Source organism: Triticum dicoccoides, chromosome 7B, assembly GCF_002162155.2.
Source record: "Triticum dicoccoides isolate Atlit2015 ecotype Zavitan chromosome 7B, WEW_v2.0, whole genome shotgun sequence".
In the NCBI taxonomy this organism is placed as follows: domain Eukaryota; kingdom Viridiplantae; phylum Streptophyta; class Magnoliopsida; order Poales; family Poaceae; genus Triticum; species Triticum dicoccoides.
Genome location: NC_041393.1, coordinates 391418363 through 391427121, shown reverse-complemented (window position 1 = coordinate 391427121; position 8759 = coordinate 391418363).

Sequence of the window (8759 nt, the reverse complement as noted above, 5' to 3'; positions counted from 1 at the left end):
TTATAGTCGGCATCACTGGAACGAGAAAGAGGTCGGGCTAACACAAGGATGATAGACTCGCCTTGAGCCCGACAACATATATCGTGTGGCAAAGGGAAGAGAAGTGTGATGTACGGGTTCGCCTAACTAGCTTCATCGGACACTTGGAGTCGGCACCCTTTGCTAGAGGCCGCTACCGACTAGCCAAGTCGGATGTGATCTGACTCGCGACCAAGTGAACGAGAACCTAAGGGGTCGCACGCTTAAGGGAAGGAACTTGTGAGGCCCGGTCTGACTCCACGAGTCAGATGTGATCCTACTCGGATTCGGATCCAGGACGAACAGACTTTGGGCTTTAGGATCCATGCGAGGCCCAAGTGTTGAGCCCATGACGGATGCCTATATAAATTGGGGGTGCGGCACACTCATGCGGTGGATCGCTTCGGCGCTATCACTAGGGTTTGCATGTGTTGCAAATAGCCACCTCACTTGCCACACCGACTGTGTGATCGGACCTAGCAGTCTGCCGCACGGCGTTCCTCCTGCACGCGCGGATACTGTTAGAGGCGATGCACCTGTGCCGCTTCGGTGAACTTGTACATGCGATCCGATGACCGACTATTCGAGGGACATTGGACGAGGAGGAGACGATCCACGCGGACGTGCTGCCCCAACTCTTCTTCCGCTGCATGGCACTACGCGTCTAATGGTAACAATCTGTGATCCATCTCCCGTAGCATGATGTTGGTAGCTCTGCGCATAGGAAAACTTTAATTTGTAGTCGACGCACCCTACCGTAGAACCCAATAGTGATATCAGAGCCTCTGCTATAGGATTTGGATTCAGATCGTTTACATATTAGATATGTGGAGGCGGAAGATGAGATCTGTTGTCATTTATGAGATCGGATGTGTGCACGGTTGATGAGATGAACTGCAAATGGGGATCGATGATGCTATGTTTTCTGTCAATCAGGACCGATGAGTTTGTGACACAACCTACCCCTACCGGTCGGTATCCGCCATTGGGGTTAACAGTGAAACGTAAATGCGAAACGGACCGCCGTGTGTGTAGCGCCTTGTATTTCGTACACGATCACTCAAACTGGTAGAGTGCGATTCTATGCATAACTTTATTTCGCAGGATTTGATGTGAATAGTATGGCTCATGTGTATGTGATGCTTGTGTGTACATTATACATGGCCGGTGTGTCATGTTTGTCGGCCGGTAGGAGCCAAACTGTTGTCATTATATTGTATAATGACCTGTGTGTCGACTTGTAACTCTATGTAAAATTCATTACTAGTTGTAGAAGTTGGATAATAGAGATCAGGTTGGTGGATTGGCGTCCCGACGTGACAAACAAGATGGAGTTCCTAGATGGTCATCGGAGTTGGAGCCGACCTGAAAGAACATCCATGAAGGAGCATACTATTGACTTCCGTGCTTGCATAGGGAATCACAAACCTTAACACCAATATTCTTACTAAAGCATAATTACTCACCAAAATGACTCACATATTATGTCGACATATCTCAAAACTATTACAAAGAATCAATCTTATTTTGTCCAATGATCTTCATGAAAGTTTTTATTATATCCTCCTTGAATATCTATCACTTTGGAACTAGTTTCATATGTTGCTTTTAATAAGGTCAAACAAATATAAGTGAAGAACATGAGCATCAAATTTCTTTCTCTCAAATTAATCTAAATGAAGCAAGAGGAAATCTCTTAACAAAAATTACTAACTCTAAAATAAATCTAAGTGAAGCATGAGGGCATTTCTTCAAAAATACTAAAGCACACCATGCTCAAAAAGATATAAGTGAAGCACTAGAGCAATTCCATAGCTCATAAAGATTTAATTGAAGCATAGAGAGCAATTCCAACAAGTCATAGCACAATTTTGGCTCTCTCAAATAGGTGTGTCCAGCAAGGATTCATGACTAAAAATAAAAAGCAAAACAAGCAAAGACTCATATCATACAAGACGCTCCAAGCAAAACTCATGATATGTGACGAATAAAAATATAGCTCCAAGTAAAATACCGATGGTCGTTAGAAGAAAGAGGGGATGCCACTCGGGGCATCCCCGAGCTTAGTTGCTTGCTTCTCTTTGGATAATGGCTTGGGGTGCCATGGGCATCCCCAAGCTTAGGCTCTTCTTACTCCTTATTCCTTCATCCATCATAATATCACCCAAAATTTCAAATCTTCAATCATACGTGTTGGTGATTTGTGATTAGGAACCTGGTAGATGTTGGTGATGTCTCCGCGACAATGGCGCCAGAAAAGAAATAAATAAAAGAAAGGAAATAAATCAAAAAGATCATATACTAATCCTATGGTAGGTGATGACACCACATAAGGAAAAGTATAGGTAGAAAATTTTATGAGAGATTGACAAACATAGCATTAGTCAATGATACAACTCATGAAAGAATTAATAAGGGAAGAGAAGATTCACATATAAATATACTACCCTAGAAATATTTTTGTGATTGTGAGCCCTCATCAAAATATTATATGCCAAAAATTTTGACGTTGGACAAGTAAGACAACTTAATGGTTTATGTTTGTTTATATTTGCATAGAAGTCATAGTGTCATGGATCCTAATGTGGTGCTTGCCCCCTATCTTTGCTAGCCAAAATTCCGCACTAAGTAGAGATACTACTTGTGTATCCAAAAACCCTTAAACCCAAATATTATTTTCAAGTGTCCACCATACCTACCTAGGGATTGAGCAAGATCCCCCAAGTAAGTCAGCATCGGTGCAAAAAGGCAATAAAAGTTGCTTCTAAAAGTGTCAGATCATTTAGTGTAAGAGAAAATTGAGTGTTGTACGAACTTGTGATGGTGAAGAATAAAAGTGACAGACTGCATAATAGAGGTTGCTATCACAAGGGGAAATACAACGTGACGTTCTTTTGCACTTAGGGGTTGAGCATACAAACAAATAAGCGCATGACAACCTCTTCTTTCCTTTGCGAAGGGCCTATCTTTTACTTTCATGTATTTACTTTTATGCAAAGAGTCAAAGTTTTCCTTCTATTCCTTTTTTATTTTTCTGCTTTGGCAAGCAACATGTGGTGAGGAAATATCTAGGCACATATCTCCAGTTGAATATAGATAGCATGAGTTATTATTGTTGACATCACCCTTGAGGTGAATACATTGGGAGGCGAAACTATAAGCCCATATCTTTCTATGTGTCCGGTTGAAACGTTTTGATCTTGTGTACGCGGTGAGTGTTAGCAATCATAGAAGACTATATGATGGTTGAGTATGTGGACTTGCCTAAGGGCTCAGATACATGATCCTTCCTTAAAAGATGATGAATTGTAATTGCAAAGTTGACTGAGAACATAGTTTGTTGGTTTTTAATAGAGTTTTTGCTTTATACTTCAATAGTGTGATGAATTGTCACTTATTCATGAGAAGTCTATGATAAGAGCTTTATGATAAGAGTATTATGTTTAAGTGTGTTTCTGTTACATTAATGAACATGATGCTTCTATGTCCGTATTTTGTTTTTATCGACACCTCTCTCTCTCTCTCGAAGCATGTGGACATGTTTTTTGATCTCGGTTTTTCGCTTGAGGACAAGCGTGGTCTAAGCTTGCCGGAGTTGATACATCCATTTTGCATCATGTCTCCTTACTATTATTTATGATGTTTTTATCCATATAATGCTTTTTGGAGTAATTGTAATGCCTTTTCTCTCATAATATGCAAGGTATAAACAAAGAGAGAGAATTCCAGCAGCTGGAAATCTGGACCTGGAAAAGCTACGTCAGGCCACCTATTCTGCACAACTCCAAACAAGCTGAAACTTCAGGGAGATTTTTTATCAAATATATGATGAATATTGGAGCAAATACCTACAAGAGGAGGCCCACCAGGTGGGAATTGTCGGTGTCGAAACCGGCAGATCTCGGGTAGGGGAGTCCCAAACTGTGCGTCTACGGATCGAAGGTAACAGGAGGCAGGGACACGATGTTTACCCATGTTCGGGCCCTCTTGATGGAGGTAATACCCTACTTCCTTCTTGATTGACTTTGATGAGTATAGGGGTTACAAGAGTTGATCTACCACGAGATCGTAATGGCTAAACCCTAGATGTCTAGCCTGTGTGGTTTTGATTGCCTCTATGGACTAAACCCTCCGGTTTATATAGACACCGGAGGGGGCTAGGGTTGTATAGACCACTGACAGCTCTCCTTTTTCCTTTTAGTGAAATGTTACTTCAAGTCTCATCATTATTAACTCGAATCATTTTTTGGACCTCCTGCCTCATGCGTCAAGGTGTGGCCGTTAGTGACACGTCTCGTCAAGGAGGAGATCGTGTCCTTTATTCGCGGGATCCTTATCAATACGGGTTTGAGTAACCCAACCGTGCCGTTTGCACGGCCCCATGGGAATAAGCGAGTTTTAAGGCTTGAGAGGGGGGGACACTCCATATTCGCAGTCCATATAAGTGGGTAGAATCCAACTCTTCCACCCCACGCCTCATTCTTTCTTTGCCTCTCCATCCTCAAGCTTCAGCACCCGAGTTCCAAGCCTTCGTGCCTTCCTCAACTCCTCCGACCATGGCCGGCTCCCAAGGCAAGTGGATGGCCTCCTCTGTTACGGAGGAGAACATTAAGGAGCTGCGGGAAGCGCGGTATCTAACCACGGAGATCAAGCATAGGCTTCCTGATCTGGAGCAGGTTATCCCCACTCTGGAGCCCGACGAGAGGGTGGTATTCATCCCCCACTTCCTCCGCGGACTCGGATTTGCCCTTCACCCCTTTGTAAGGGGCCTCATGCTCTACTATGGGCTGGATTTTCACGATCTGGCCCCAATTCATTCCTCCACATCTCGGCGTTTATCATCATGTGTGAGGCCTTCCTCTGTGTCCCATCACATGTCAGCCTATGGCTCAATATTTTTAATGTGAAGCCGAAGGTGGTCGATGGACAACACGCGGACTGTGGTGGAGCCGTGGTGAGCAAGCTCCCGAAAGTCAATTGGCCAAAGGGAGTCTTTGTGGACACCGTCAAGATATGGCAACAAGAATGGTTCTATATTACATAACCCCACGGCTCCAAGTGGGCAACCGCCCCAGCCTTTAGATCCGGAACCCTGCTAAGGCTCACATCCTAGATTGACAAAGGCCCGGACTGGGGGTCGGTCCCTGAGGTGTTGCGTTTGCAGAAATGCGTCAAGAGCATGATAGAGAAGAACATTACCCTCGCTGATGTAATCCAAGTGATGCTAATCCGCCGGATACTTCCCTGCCAGCGGCGGCCCCTCAAAATGTGGGAGTTTAATCCGGAAGGTCCGCGGACCCTACAACGGTTCTACGGCACAACGCATAAGGGGATCTGGAATCTGCTTTTTAAGAAGCAGAAATCATGGCCAAAGTCCTCAGACGACACCGGCATCGATTGCAACCATCCGGCCTCCAAGGTAAATTTCTAAACCTCCGAACACCATTCGGCTTTGTCAACCCAACAGAGAAGTATTGAGCAGTCCATACCCCAAACAGCTCTGGACTAAGAAGGCACAGCAAATCCAATGTCCGGCTCCACTTCCCGAAGACCCGACCAGTCCTCTACTAATGAGGATGCTGGTCCCGGCGCCATACCAGGCGCCGGACAAGAGGGACAAGAAGAAGAAGAAAAAGAAAGAAGAGGGCACTTCAGACACAGTGTCCGGAGAGGTTGATGCCCAGTCCTCTCACGAGGACGATGACAACAAGGAGGAGGAGGAAGAAGAAGATCCTCCCTGCAAGGCCAAGAAGAGGGTGGCCTCTGAAGACCTAGAAGCCGAAGCGTCCAAGAGGGACAAAATTACCCTCCCCGATGACTCGGAGTCAGACGCCAAGGTCATCCCGAAGCATCATCGCCGGACTAAGCCCCAGGCTAACTCGTAAGTAGTCCGGGGTTTATCACACTCATTTAATATTTTATGCACTGCGATAATAACTCTAAGTTCTATCTTTTAGCGTGGCGCACAATCTCCCCCAGCTATCCTCTTCCTCGGGGGATCTGCCGCCAGAGATGATGGAGAGCGAGTCACCTCCACTAGCTTCCCGCCACCTAGGGCGGATGACGCCGAGGTGTCATCCCATAGGCCCTTCCCGGGCCTTGAAGAGGTACGGGGGGTAATGTAATGGAGCCGGAGGGCAATACCTTGGCTGCCGAAGGCTTGGGGGGTACGACCGCTCCAAAGACCGGGGGCGGGAGCCCCTTTCAGTCCGTACCCCAGCCGAATACCACTCCGGAGACCCATAAGGTTCCAGAGTCTAATGAGCGACCCCTTGCAGGATAAGAGAGAATGGCCACTTCCGCTAAACCAGAGGCGCCGGATACCATGGCAGATGTACTTCAAGGTGCATCCGTCCTGGACAAGCACCGCATCCTGATGGGTGCGGTGTCTAAGAAGATTCAATCCGCCAAGAGCGGGCTGAACGAAGCCTTCTATAGCCTACTAGCAGGCTTCGAGGTATGCAATGTAATATTTCATTTTTCTAATCATTTTTTCGAGAAATTTGCTTGTATATACACAGTAGCCCCTGAGACTCTATTCGGCTTTTTGAAAGAAAGGAGAGCAGAGGATCAATAACCAGTTGTCAGGTGGTAACATGCTATTTTATTTGGGTGTAAAACAGGCTTCTCTGTTAGCAGTGACTGCCCAGTCAGCGGAAATTTCTAAACTCAAATGGAAACTGGAGCGAGCCGATGAGGATCTAGTCCTTGTGAACACGTGGCTCGACTAGGCGCAAGGTAAAATATACATCCTATTGTATGCCTGTGTATGTCCGTGTTGTTGTGGAAGTTGAAAAAGCTGCCATGTGCATGTTTGTATAGATGGTGCCGCCATGGTGGAGACCCTCAGGGGCGAGCTTGCTCAAGCCAAGGAGCAAGCGCGGGTAAGCAAGGTAGCTGCTGACAAGGCGGCTGCAACTTAACGGCCGAACAGGCCGCTCGGTGCCGTTTTGAGGAACTGGTGACCGAGATGGAGCAAAAGCTCAAGGACACTACCGCCAAGTGCGAGTCCTTGCAATCGAGAAATAAGGCAAAGGGTACCGAACTCGCCAAGGCCCTTCACGATGCTTCAGAGGCGCGGTCTGAATCCTGCACCGCGCGCGAGGAAATCCGTCAAGCCGGACAGATAGCGGCTGGTAAGCCCTTTCTTTTATAGGCTAAATTTGGGGATCCGAAGTATGCCTTGATTAATCGACTATGAAGTTCACCAGACGTTTATGCGGATCTTCCGAAGAGTGCCGCGGATGCCGTCCAATTCTACCAAGCCCAGGAGGGTATGCGACGGATAAGCAATTCTAGTCGTAGTTTGCGTGGCAGGAGCATCCCGTACTGCTAAATGCCAAATGGCACAATGGGCAGAGCTGCATAAGATGTCCGACGCGGCCATGAAGGACGTCATAGTCCAGTTGTAGCCCCGTCAATGCCCTGCCCCGGATTGACATCGTCAATAGGTGGTCCTGTATAGAAAGAGCGTGTATGGCTTTTGCCCATGTTAAGATGCACTAGGTGAAGATGAATGCCGAAAAGGTGGCAGTTGATGGCCCTCCCGAAAGCAAGGCCCACCGCACACCGGAGCAATATTTTGAAGACGTGCTAAAAGGTGCTCGCCTTATAGAGGGCCAATGCTCTAAGGACGTGGTGTTTGAATAGAAGAGTCCGAACTGTCCAGGGATTTGTATTATGAACTATTTTTTGTAATATATTCATTTCTTGATGAAAAAGTTTTATCCTCGTCTGCGGCCATTTCTTATATCTGGGAGTTCCCAGTCATCGGCTTCAGCCCCCATGTAGATACTGCTGGGGTGTTTGGAATTGCACATGGCTAGACTTAATCCAACGTCTTGGTCCCTGAAGGAGGTGTCAGTGCGGCGAACCAGGCAATCCGACTATTTGGTTTTATTGCTCTCACTTAGCTATAGGAGTTTGACAATGGGTCTAATAGGTAGCGCCTGGTATGTACACGGCTATCCTAATGCGGATGTGCTACATATTTGACCGGGAAACAGTCCTTCGTGTAATATGGAAAAATCGCTAAGGATTGTAATGAATCACCGAGTGGCTGACCAGCTCTCGCCGCATCATGACAGTCTGTTTTTGGCTTTCTCTACTGAGGTGCTTAACCGGACGAACCAAAAACACAATCGCAGTAGTTCTCCCTTTACTACCCTAGCCGATCAGACGGAACGTAAGGTAGCAAGCACAGGAGCCGGGCAACCCAACTATTGACCAAAGACATGATTTGGAGCCGATGCATATAATGCCGGACTCAGGACGCCGAATTTTGCTGTGAAGCTTTTCGGACTTTTGTTTGACAACACATATGTTGCCTTATAGATCCAATAGAAATTTTATGCCAAGGTGCGTGCATGAAGCAATTTAACAGGCGGAAAGTAAAGACGATACGGAATAAGAATTTTGGTTCACTGAAATCTGATTGATACGTCAAAAAGTAATCTTATAGAAGGTACCATAATCACCAAGGCCATTTTACATGCCAGAGGTCTAGGGCTAAGGGAAAAGCTCTATACAGGTTCTTGAGTAAAGTTGTGGTCTGCCAAATGCTTTGCACATTCCTGCCGCATGTCTGCGCCGCTTTCACCCAAATAAGGAAGAATCCTTTAGAGGAATGGTCTTCGGCAATGTATATGGAACCGGGCTTGGAGAGAGTCCTTGTGAGTCTGGAGAACGAGTAGGTTTTGATTCACCTGTGGTAAAAAGGAAAAGATTATTAAATAAAGGGG